The sequence below is a fragment of the Pongo abelii genome, chromosome 13, assembly GCF_028885655.2.
Source record: "Pongo abelii isolate AG06213 chromosome 13, NHGRI_mPonAbe1-v2.0_pri, whole genome shotgun sequence".
Classification (NCBI taxonomy): domain Eukaryota; kingdom Metazoa; phylum Chordata; class Mammalia; order Primates; family Hominidae; genus Pongo; species Pongo abelii.
Window position 1 is genome coordinate 24,470,087 of NC_071998.2, and position 13,138 is coordinate 24,483,224.

The window sequence follows — 13,138 nt, forward strand, 5'->3', positions numbered from 1 at the left end:
CATTGCCTGACTGGTTAATGTGGTGACATACTGAGCCCCAAACTGGCATATGTAATCTCTGGTCACTTCTACACCAAAGCTGTTAGCCCAACTTGGCAATGAAGGCCAAGCTAAGAAGAGTCAGGAATTATGAAGCACAAAGCATAGAATATCAAAACTAGAAAGAAAAATATCTGTTTTCCTAATGCTTTCATTTTATAGATGTGGAAAATTGAGGACCAAGGAGAGTACCTTGCCAGCAATTTTGTAGTTATGGTTTTAGATGAAGAGCTGCACAGTGTTAGGGGAAATTCTGAATAGTGTTCAAGTCCTCCAGCCAGCAGCAGCAGAATGTGGTTTTTAGTGTGCACTATGCAAGTAGTGCTTCAGATGGAGCTTATTCTTATTTTTAAGTTATTTTATTTTTTATTTGATTAATTCATTTATTTTTATATATTTTAACAGATTTAGTGACATAAAATTACATATGGTGTACAATTTGATGGTTGATATACACATGCATTGTGAAATGATCATCACAATCAAGCTAATTAACCTATTATCACCTCTTCATAGTTACTACTTTGTGCATGCATGTGTATTTATTTTATTTATGAAATAATTTTAGACTGACAGAAAAGTTGCAGAAATAGTAGAGTTCACATGTATCTACCACTTTGCTTCCCCGATGTTAAAAACTTATATAACTATAGTTCAATAATCAAAATGAGGAAATTAGCTTTGATACAATACTATGAATTAAACTACAGCCCTTTGATTTTCACCATCTCCTCCCACCCCCTACCATGCCTTTTTAATGTTCTAGGATATCATCTAAGATCCCACGTTGCATTCGTTTATATGGCCCCTCAGTTTCCTCCAGTCTGTGACAGTTGTTCCGTATTTCCTTGTCTTTCATGGACTCTTGATGAGTACTGGTCAGCTGTTTTGTAAAATGATCCTCAGTTTGGGTTTGTCCATGTTTTCCTCATGATTAGACTGAGGTGATGGGTTGGGGGGAAGAAGATCACAAGGTGAAATGCTCTTGTTATTTCCTATCGGGGTACAGGATGCCAGCGTGGCTTATTAGTGATATTTACTGCGATCATTTGGTTAAGGTGGCATCTCCCAGGTTTCTTTATTGTAAAGTTTCTTTTCTCCCTTTGCAAATGATAAACATCTTAGAGATGCTTTGAGACTGTGGTAGCATCCTGTTTCTTCTCAAACTTTTGGCTGCTGATTTTCGCATTCCTTGGTGGATCTTGTCAACGGTTACTAATGTGGTGTTCAAGTGGGGGTTTTGTATTTTACTCATACCTTCTACATTAATTGGAATTTTGTAAGGAAGAAGTGTCTTTTCTCATACATTTATTTATTGAATTATTTTCTATGTCCGTATGGATTTATGGGTATTTATTTTGTCCTATGGGATTGTGTTAGTTCTTGCCTTGCTATAAAGGAATACCTGACACTAGGTAATTCATAAAGAAAATAGGGCCGGGTGTGGTGGCTCACTCCTGTAATCCCAGCAGTTTGGGAGGCCAACACGGGCCAATCACTTGAGGTCAGGAGTTCGAGACCAGCCTGGCTGAATAGTACTTGGTTGTGTGAGTGTGTATGTGTGTGTATATATATTTATATATATATAATTTTATATATTTATATATATTTATATAGTCACCCAGGCTGGAGTGCAGTGGTGTGATCCCGGCTCAGTGCAACCTCTGCCTCCTGGGTTCAAGTGATTCTTCTGCATCAACCTCCCGAGTAACTGGGATTACAAACGTGTGCCACCACACCTGGCTAATTTTTGTATTTTTAGTAGAGACAGGATTTTACTATGTTGGCCAGGCTGGTCTTGAACTCCTGACCTCCAGTAATCCACCCACCTCAGCCTCCCAAAGTGCTGGGATTACAGGCATGACCCACTGCACCTGGTCAAGAAAGGTACTTTAGACAATGCCCGAGTTGAGGATTTGGCCTGTGACTCGCTGCAGTTGCCACACTGTGGCCTTAGAACAGTCTTATCCAGTCCTGAAAACCCTAGTGCCTTGGAAACATCAGGACTGGTCAGAAGGACAGTAAATCCTCAAGGCGCCAGCCTTGTAATACCTCCCCCAAGATTGAGGGGTATTACAAACTCTCTGCAGGACCCATATCCTGGGTGTGGACACCCAGTCCTGCTAGGACCTGCTTTGAGAATAGTTGATCCCAGCCATGAAACTGCCTGATGCCTTCAGCGAAGCACGCAGGAAAGGCTCAAGTGATCCTCCTGTATCAGCCTCATGAGTAGCCAGTAGCTGGGACCACAGGCGGTCACCACCACAGCTGCCTAATTTTTTTTGTAGAGACAGGTTTCATCATGTTGCTGTTCTGGAACTCCTGAACTCAAGTGATGTGCCTGCCTCAGTCTACCAAAGTGCTGGGATTACAGGCATGAGCCTGTATATACTCTGTATATATATATATACACACAATAAGGTATGAGTTTATAGATTCCTGTTCTCTGCAACTAGTGACTATGTTGCCCAGGCTGGTCTTGAACTCTTGGGCTCAAGTGATCCTACCGCCTTGGCCTCCCCAAGTGCTGGGATTACAGACACGAATCACCAGACTCAGTCTGATTTTTGTATTTTTTTGTAGAGATGGGGTTTTTCTATGTTGCCCAGGCTGGTCTCAAACTCCTGGGCTCAAGCAGTCCACCTGCATCAGCCTCCCAAAGTGCTAGGATTACAGGCATGAGCCATAATGCCTGACCCTTTGCCCACTTTTAAATGGAATTATTATCATGTTTTACTGATGAGGTATTTGAGTTTCTTGTGTATTCTGGATGTTAATTCCTTGTTGGATGAACAGTTTGCAAATGTTTTCTCCCATTTAACAGGTTGTCTCTTCACTGTGTTGTTTCCTCTGATGTGCAGAAGTTTTGTAGTTTAATATAGTCCAATTTGTCTACTTTTGTTTTTGTTGCCCGTGCTTTTGAAGTCTTAGCCATGAAATCTTTTCCTAGACCAGTGTCCTGAAGGCTTCCCCCTATGTTTTCTTCTAGCAGTTTTATGGTTTCAGGCCTTATGGTTGTCTTTAATCCATCTTCAGTTGATTTTTGCATATAGTGAAAGGTAGAAGGTTAGTTGCGTTCTTTTGCATATGGATATCCACTTTTCCCAGCACCATTTATTGAAGAGAATGTCCTTTCCCCAGTGAATGTCCTTGACACCTTTGTTGAAAATCAGCAGCAAATGTAGGGATCTATTTCTGAGTTTTCTATTCTGTTTCATTTTATACCAATACCATGATGTTTTGGTCACTAGAGCCTTGTAATATATGTTGGAGTCAGATAGTATAATGTCTCCAGCTTTCTTTCTGCTTAGGATTGCTTTGGCTATTTGAGCTTTTTTGTTCCATATGAATTTTAGGATTATTTTTTCTACTTCTGTGAAAAATGACATTGGTATTTTGATAGAGATTTTATTAAATCTGTAGATTGCTTTGGGTTGTATGGTCATTTTAACAGTATTAATATTTTCTGATCCATGAGCATGGATTTGATTTCCATTTCTTTATGTCCTCTTCAACTTCTTTCATCGGCGTTCTGTAGTTTTCCTTGTAGAGGTTTTTCACCTACTTGAAACCCCGTCTCTATTAAAAATACAAAAATTGGCTGGGCACGGTGGCTCACGCCTGTAATCCCAGCACTTTGGGAGGCTGAGGCGGGCGGATCACGAGGTCAGGAGATCGAGATCATCCTGGCTAACACAGTGAAACCCTGTCTCCACTAAAAAAATACAAAAAATTAGCCGGGCGTGGTGGCGGGCGCCTGTGGTCCCAGCTACTCCAGAGGCTGAGGCGGGAGAATGGCATGAACCCAGGAGGCGGAGCTTGCAGTGAGCCAAGATCGTACCACTGCACTCCAGCCTGGGCAACAGAGTGAGACTCCATCTCAAAAAATAAAAATAAAAAAATACAAAAATTAGCCGGGTGTCATGGCGGGCACCTGTAGTCCAGCTACTCAGGAGACTGGGGCAGGAGAATCGCTTGAACCCGGGAGGTGGAGGTTGCATTGCACTCCAGCCTGGGCAACAGAATGAGACTGTCTCAAAAAAAAAAAAAAAAAAAAATTGATCCCCGTAAAAGTCATTGTTTATAAGATCAGAATTAACCTTCCTAAAGCAAATATTGTTCCCTCCTGTTTATCATCTTTTCTTTTTGAAAGAAAGATAACCAGTTTAAGAAGTGCCACAGGCTGGGCGCCGTGGCTCACACCTGTAATCCCAGCACTTTGGGAAGCCGAGGTGGGAGGACCACAAGGTCAGGAGATTGAGAGCAACCTGACCAACATGATGAAACCCCGTCTCTACCAAAAATACAAAAATTATCTGGGCATAGTGGTGCGTGCCTGCAATCCCAGCTACTCGGGAGGCTGAGGCAGGAGAATCACTTGAATCAGAGTCAGAGGTGGAGTCACAGGTTGCAAGAAGCCAAGATCACGCCACTGAACTCCAGCCTGGCAACAGAGCGAGACTCCGTCTCAAAAAAAAAAAAAAAAAGAAGTGCCACCAGGTGCGGTGGCTCATACCTGTAATCCCAGCACTTTGGGAGGCTGAGGTGGGCAGATCACCTGAGGGCGGAAGTTCGAGACCAGCCTGGCTAACATGGTGAAACCCTGTCTCTACTAAAAAAAATACAAAAATTAGCCGGGCATGGTGGCTCATGCCTGTAGTCCCAGCTACTCGGGAGGCTGAGGCAGAAGAATCGCTTGAACCCAGGAGATGGAGGTTGCAGTGAGCCAAGATCGTGCCACTGCACTCCAGCCTGGGTGACAGAGTGAGACTCTGTCTCAAAAAAACAAAACAAAACAAAACAGTCTGAGTCTGAGCAACATAGTGAGACCTCTAAAAAAAAAAAAAAAAAAATTCTTCCCGCCTCAGCCTCCTATCTGGGATTACAGGCGCACACTACTGCCCCCAACATGACAAATGTTTTAGGGGTTTTGAACTTTTTATTTGTTTATTTGGTCTTACTGTGTTGCCCAGGCTAGTCTTGAACTCTTTGAGCTCCTGCTTCTGCCTCCCAAACAGCTAGAATTACAGGTGTGAGCCACCATGCCCAGCCAACAAGTGAGTTTTTAAAGTAAAAAAGAAGAGGCAGTTTCCAAGTTGTTTACCAAGAGTTTACATTAAAATAACAAACTATAGATTGGCTATACCTACCTTTTTTTTTTGAGATGGAGTCTTTTTCTGTCGCCCAGGCTAGAGTACAGTGGTGGGATCTTGGCTCACTGCAACCTCCACCTCCCGGGTTCAAGCGATTCTCCTGCCTCAGTCTCCTGAGTAGCTGGGATTACAAACACATGCCACCATGCCCGGCTAATTTTTTTATTTTAATTAATTAATTAATTAATTTATTTATTTATTTTTTGAGACAGAGTCTCGCTGTTGCCCAGGCTGGAGTGCAGTGACATGATCTCGGCTCACTGCAAGCTCCGCCTCCCAGGTTCACGCCATTCTCCTGTCTCAGCCTCCGGAGTAGCTGGGACCACAGGCGCCCACCACCACGCCTGGCTAATTTTTTGTATTTTTAGTAGAGACAGGGTTTCACCGTGTTAGCCAGGATGGTCTCGATCTCCTGACCTCGTGATCCGCCCGCCTCAGCCTCCCAAATTGCTGGGATTACAGGTGTGAGCCACCACGCCCAGCCCCAGCTAATTTTTTTTTTTTATATATTTTTAGTAGAGATGGGGTTTCACCATGTTGGCCAGGATGGTCTTGAACTCCAGAGCTCAGGTGATCCGCCCACCTCGGCCTCCCAAAGTGCTGGGATTACAGGCGTGAGCCATCGAGCCTGGTCTATACCTTGTGTTTTTCATCACAAGTTCCAGGAACATGAAGATAATGGGTGAGGCAGCTAGTCAGGATCAAAATACTTTTATTTTTATTTATTTATTTATTTCTGAGACAGGATCGTGATCACTCTGTTTCCCTTAAGTGTAGTGGTGCGATCTTGGCTCACTGAAGCCTCAACCTCCTGGGCTTTCGCAGTCCTCCCACCTCAGCACCCCTAGTAGCTAGGACCAATAATTAGCTGGGCTTGTGCAACACCAAGCCCAGATAATTATTTATTTTATTATTTTTTATTTTTTATTTTGTGTGTGTGTGTCGGAGTTTTGCTCTTCTTGCCCAGGCTGGAGCGATCTTGGCTTACCGCAACCTCTGCCTCCCAGGTTTAAGTGATTCTCCTGCCTCAGCTTCCCGAGTAGCTGGGATTACAGGCATGCACCACCACGCCCGGCTAATTTTGAATTTTTAGAAGAGACGGGGTTTCTCCATGTTGGTCAGGCTGGTCTTGAACTCCTGACCTCAGGTGATCCACCCGCCTCGGCCTCCCAAAGTGCTGGGATTACAGGCATGAGCCACCGCACCCGGCCTATTTATTTTTTTTGTAGAGACAAGGTCTCACTATGTTACCCAGGCTGGTCTTTAACTCCTGATCTCAAGCCATCCTCCTGCCTTAGCCTCCCAAAGTGGGGAGATTACAGGCGTGAGCCACTATACCTGGCCAAATGCCTTTAAATCAGCGGTCCCCACTGGGCGTGATGGCTCACGCCTGTAATCCCAGCACTTTGGGAGGCCGAGGTGGGTGGATCACGAGGTCAGGAGATCGAGACCATCCTGGCTAACACGGTGAAACCCCATCTCTACTAAATATACAAAAAAATTAGCCGGGTGTGGTGGTGGGTGCCTGTAGTCCCATCTATTCAGGAGGCTGAGGCAGGAAAGAATGGCGTGAACCCAGGAGGTGGAGCTTGCAGTGAGCGGAGATCCCGCCACTACACTCCAGCCTGGGTGACAGAGCAAGACTGTCTCAAAAAAAAAAAAAAAAAAAAAAAAAAAAAAAAAAAAAATCAGCGGTCCCCAACCTTTTTGGCACCAGGTTTCATGGAAGACAATTTTTTTACAGGGTGGGGGCAATAGGATGAAACTGTTTCACTTCAGATCATCAGGCATTAGTTAGATTCTCATAAGGAGTGTGCAACACAGATCCCTCACATGCGCAGTTCACAATAGGATTTGTGCTCTTATAAGAATCTGATGCCCTGCTGATCTCACAGGAGGCAGAGCTCAGGCAGTAATATGCACCTGCTGCTCACCTCCTACTGTGTGGCTGGTTCCTAACAGGTCATGGACTGTACCACGACCATACCGGTCTGTGGCCCAGGGGATGGAGACCCCTGCTTTAACAATAGCCTTTGGGCCAGGTGAGGTGGCTCATGCCTGAAATCCCAGCACTTTCGGAGGTGGAGGCAGGATGATGACTTGAGCACAGGAGTTTGAGACCAGCCTGGGCAACATGGCAAGACCCCATCTTTAAAAAAAAAATTTTTTTTTTTTTTGAGACGGAGTCTCGCTCTTGTCCCCCTGGCTGGAGTGCAGTGGCGCGGTCTCAGCTCACTGCAGCTTCCGTCTCTTGACAGTTCACAGGTTCATGCGATTTCTCCTGCCTCAGTCTCCCAAGTAGCTGGGATTACAGGCGCCTGCCACCACAACCGGCTAATTTTTGTATTTTTAGTAGAGATGGGGTTTCACCATGTTGGCCAGGCTGGTCTCAAACTCCTGACCTCAGGTGATCTACCCACCTTGGCCTCTCAAAGTGCTGGGACTGCACTTTGGCCACTGCACCCGGCCAAAAAAAATTATTTTTTTAATTAGCTGGGTGTAGTGGCATGTACCTGTGGTCCCAGCTACTCGGGAGGCTGAGGCAGAAGGATTGCTTGAGCCTAGGAAGTCAAGGCTGCAGGTAACTGTGTTTGCACCAGTGCATTCCAGCCTGGACTATAGAGGGAGACCCTGTCTCAAATAAACAAAATAACACAAAACAAAAATACATAAAATGACTTTGGACATGTGTGTGAGGGGTGCATAACTGAAGTCCTGTCCTCACCTCCTTGGGCCTGATGAATGTTGCATACCTCACATAGCTCACTGCTCTGAACGGTTTTCCTTTTCTCACAGTAATCTTTCTAATGTGCCCCTGGCAATCTGTGCATATCATAGCACCCCCCATGCTGCACTGCATTTATGTGTCTATTTCCTCTCAGCCTCTGAAGTGCCATTGAGAATGAGCCATTCATTCATTCATTCAAAAAATTTATTGAGTGCCTCCTATGTGACAGGCCCTGTGCTAATATCAGGGATACAGTAGTAAATGAGACAGAAATAAGTGGTCCTTGCCCTTGTGGAGCTTACCTTCTGTCTCTTTCTGAGACAGAAACAGATAAAAACAAGTAGTTAGTGCATAATATTATTACAAGTTTTGGTGAGTACCAGTGAAAGTGACTAAAAAGGTGCCTACTACTGAAAATGTTAGGGCAGGATACAATTTTATTTTAATTATATATTTATTTATTTTTGAGTCAGGGTCTTGCTCTGTCACCCAGTCTAGAGTACAGTGGTACAATCATGGCTCACTGCAGCCTCAAGCTCCCAGGCTCAAGCAATCCCACCTCCCACCTCAGCCTCCCAAGTAGCTGGGACTACAGATATGTGCCACCACACCTAGTTAATTTTTTTTTTTTTTTTTTGAGACGGAGTTTCACTCTGTCATCCAGGCTGGAGTGCAGTGGCACGATCTCAGCTCACTGCAACCTCCACCCTCTGGTTTCAAATGATTGTCCTTGCTCAGCCTCCTGAGTAGCTGGGACTACAGGTGCCTGCCACCGCGCCCGGCTAATTTTTTGTATTTTTAGTAGAGATGGGGTTTCACCATCTTGGCCAGGCTGGTCTTGAACTCCTGACCTCGTGATCCACCCGCCTCAGCCTCCCAAAGTGCTGGGATTACAGGCGTGAGCCACCGTGCCTGGCCCACACCTAGCTAATTTTTGTTTTTTGGTTTTTGTTTTTTTGAGACAGAGCAACATGCTGTTGCTAAGGCTGAAGTGCAGTGGCACAATCTCAGCTCACTGCAACCTCCGCCTCCCAAGTTCAAGCAAGTCTCCTGCCTCAGCCTCCCAAGTAGCTGGAATTACAGGCACGTGCCACCAGGCCCGGTTAATGTTTGTATTTTTTTTAGTAGAGACGGGGTTTCGCCATGTTGGCCAGGCTGGTCTCAAAACCATGACCTCAGATGACCCACCCGCCTTGGCCTCCCAAAGTGCTGGGATTACAGGTGTGAGCCACCACGCCTGGCCTTAATTTTTATATATATATTTTTTGAGATGGAGTCTCACTTTGTCGCCCAGCCTAGAGTGCAGTGGCACAATCTTGGCTCACTGCAACCTCTGCCGCCTGGGTTCAAGCGATTGTCTTGCCTCAGCCTCCTGAGTAGCTGGGATTACACCTGCCACTGTGCCCGGCTAATTTTTGTATTTTTAGTAGAGATGGGGTTTCACCATCTTGGTCAGGCTGGTCTTGAACTCCTGACCTCATGATCCACCCGCCTCGGCCTTCCAAAGTGCTGGGATTACAGGCGTGAGCCACCACACCCGGCCTAAGTTTTGTTTTTTTTTAATAGAGATGGAGTTTCACTATGTTGTCCAGGCTGGTTTCGAACTCCTGGACTCCCACCACGGCCTTCCAAAGTTCTGAGATTACAGTGTGTCAATTCTTGACCATTCTTGACCATGGGGCTTGATCATTAAGTATGGAATGAATAGTCAATTCATTTCACAGCTTTTTGGTCTTTCTTAGACTTCAATGATGCTGCTTCTTCCCCTCTGTCAATTCAAATTCAAACCATGCTTCAACACTTAGCACAAGCTCCATTCCTCCAGTAAACCTTATCAATCTAAACATTCTGAGCAAAGACAGCAGCAAGGTCAAAGGCCCAGGAAATAAATCAAATTAGAGTAAGAAAACTCCTAAGTAGTTCAGTGCAACTGGGGCACAAAATTTGAGGGAGACAATGGTTAAAGGAAAGACGGAAAGGATTGACTATGGTCACAATCATTCAGTAAACATTTATTAAGTACCTACAATGTGCTAGGTATTGGGCATGTACACATGGTCCTTGTTTTCATGTGTTCACAGTCAAGGGCAAAAAGAGACAACTGGGCTGGGCAAGTGGCTCATGCTTATAATCCCAGTGCTTTGGGAGGCTGATGAGGGAGGACTGTTTGAGGTTCTGAGGTCAAGACCACTACCAAATATTAAAAAATTAGCTGGGCATGGTGGCATATACCTGTAGTCCTAGCTACTTGGGAGGATCACTTGAGCCCAGGTATCCCAAGCTGCAGTGAGCTACAACTGCACTGCAGCCTGGGTGACAGTGAGATCCTGTCTCTAAAAAAATAGTAATAAATTTAAAAAGTAAAACAAAAGGAGAGACAATTGATAATCAGAAATTGTAAAAAGCATTAAAAGGAAAATGGATGATATAAGAGAAAGCTTTTAGAAAACATATCGGCCAGGCCAGGTGTGGTGGGTCACGCCTGTTATCCTAGCACTTGGGGAGGCTAAGGTGGGCTGATTGCCTGAGATCGGAGTCCAAGACCAGCCTGGGGAACATGGTGAAACCCTGTCTCTACTAAAATACAAAAAATTAGCCAGGCGAGGTGGTGTGCACCTGTAGTCCCAGCTACTTGGGAGGCTGAGGCATGAGAATTGCTTGAACCCCGGAGGTGGAGGAGGTTGCAGTAAGCTGAGATCTTGCCACTGCCCTCCAGCCTGGGCAACAGAGCAAGACTCTGTCTCAAAAAAAAAAAAAAAAAAAAAAAAAAAGAAAGGAGGGAGGGCAGGAGGGAAGGAAGGGAGGGAAGGAGGGAGGGAGAAAGAAAGAGAAAACATAACAGCCTGGGCGTGGTGGCTCACGCCTCTAATCCCAGTACTTTGGGAGGCAGAGGAGGGCAGATCACTTGACGGGTTCAAGACCAGTCTGGCCAACATGGTGGTCTACTCTACTAAAAATGCAAAAATTAGCCAGGTGTGGTGGTGTGTGGCTGTAATCCTAGCTACTCCGGAGGCTGAGGCAGAAGAATCACTTGAACTTGGGAGGTGGAAGTTGCAGTAAGCTGAGATCTTGCCACTGCACTCCAGCCTGGGTGACAGAGCAAGACTCCATCTCAAAAAAAAAAAAAAAAGAAAGAAAAGAAAAGATATCTATATTTGTTTAGAGAATGTATTTTAGGCCTTTAGTTAAGACCTTGGCCGGGCGCAGTTGGCTCAAGCCTGTAATCCTAGCACTTTGGGAGGCCAAGGTGGGAGGATCACTTGAGTCCAGGAATTTGAGACCAGCCTGGGCAACATGGTGAAATCCCGTCTCTACAAAAAATTAGTCGAGTGTGTGGTGCACGCCTGTGGTTCCAGCTAGCCAGGAAGCTGGGGTGGGAGGATGGTTTGAGCCCAGAGGTGATATTTATGCTGAGAGGTGAAAGATGAAAAGGAGAAAAAGCCAAGAAAGCACATTCCAAATGGAACAAACAGCTTGGGTGAAGTCCCGGAGTTAGGAAAGAACTTAATACAACGAAGGAACTGAAAGAAGGCTGATGTTGCTGGAGCTCAGGGAACCAGGGGTGGAGTAGCAAGAAAAATGATGGGGGCCAGGCAGTGGCCGATGCCTGTAATCCCAGCACTTTCGAAGGCCGAGGCCAGCAGATTCCTTGCCCTCAGGAGTTTGAAACCAGCCTGGGCAACATGGCGAAAGTCTACACAAAAATACAGAAATTAGCCAGGCATGGTGGTGCGCGTGTGTAGTCTCTATTACTCAGGAGGCTGAGGTGTAATTCCACCATGTATTCCAGCCTAGGCGACAGAGCGAGAACTTGCCCTTCTTCTCCCACAAAAAAGATGGAATAGCTGGGCAAGGTGGCTCACCCCTGTAATCCCAGCACTTTTGGAGGCTGAGATGAGCGGATCACTTGAGGTCAGGAGTTTGAGACCAGCCTAGCCAACGTGGTGAAACCTCGTCTTTACTAAAAATACAAAAATGAGCCGGGTGTGGTGGCATGCGCTTGTAGTCCCAGCTACTCTACTCAGGAGGCTGAGGCAGGAGAATCGCTTGAATCTGGGAGGCGGAGGTTGCAGTGATCTAAGATTGCACCACTGCACTCCAGCCTGGGCGACAGAGCAAGACTGTCTCAAAAAAAAAACAACAAAAAACAAAGATGGAATAGCAAGTAAAGGGCCAATGATCATGACTTTATGGAAGTTGAAGTTTGTATTTAGTTTTAAGTACAATTGGAAGACACTGATGAGTTTTTAAAAGGAAGTGACATGATAGAATTTCTATTTTAGAAAACTAATTCTGGCAGCTGTGTGGAAAATGAATTGAAAATGGACATACCGCTCTTGTGAAACTTCCTTAAAAAGCTATTGCATAGCCGGGTGCGGTGGCTCACGCCTGTAATCCTAGCACTTTGGGAGGCCGAGGCGGGTGGGTCATGAGGTCAGGAGATCAAGACCATCCTGGCTAACACAGTGAAACTCCGTGTCTACTAAAAAATAAAAAAATTAGCTGGGCGTGGTGGCGGGCGCCTGTAGTCCCAGCTACTTGGCAGGCTGAGGCAGGAGAATCACTTGAACCCGGGAGGCGGAGCTTGCAGTGAACCGAGATCATGCCACTGCACTCCGGCCTGGGCGACAGAGTGAGACTCTGTCTCAAAAATAAATAATAAATAATAAAAAATTAAACTATTGCATAAACTGACCTGCACTGTTTGAAGTCAGAATAGTGATTAATGTTGGGGGCAGGGAGTTACTAGAGGGCAGCATGAGGGGACATTCTGAAGGTGCAGGAAATGTTCCGCTTATTTTCTGGGAGCTGACTATATGGGTATGTTTGGTTTGTTAGTATTCAAGCTTTACACTTGGGATATGTAAATTTTTCCTTATGTATATTGTACTTCAATACAAATCTTTAGACTGGGCACGGTGGCTCACCCCTGTAATCCCAGCATTTTGGGAGACTGAGGAGGGCAGATCACTTGAGGCCAGAGTTCGAGATCAGCCTGGCCATCATGGTGAAACTGTCTCTACTAAAAATACAAAAATTGGCCTGCTGTGTTGGCGCATGCCTGTAATCCCAGCTACTTGGGAAGCCGAGGCACAAGAATCAATTGAACCAGGAGGTGGAGGTTGCAGTAAACTGAGATCGACCCACTGCACTCTAGCCTGGGCAACAGAGGGACACTCTCTCTCTCAAAAAAAAAAAAATAGAGAGAGAGAGAGAG

General features: G+C 45.4%; 1 protein-coding gene across 9 annotated transcripts in view; it reads left to right on the plus strand.

The window, feature by feature from the left end:
* NOL6 (nucleolar protein 6) overlaps nucleotides 1–13,138 on the plus strand; it is a 62,235-nt gene that overhangs the window by 35,404 nt on the left and 13,693 nt on the right. The window lies entirely within an intron of this gene.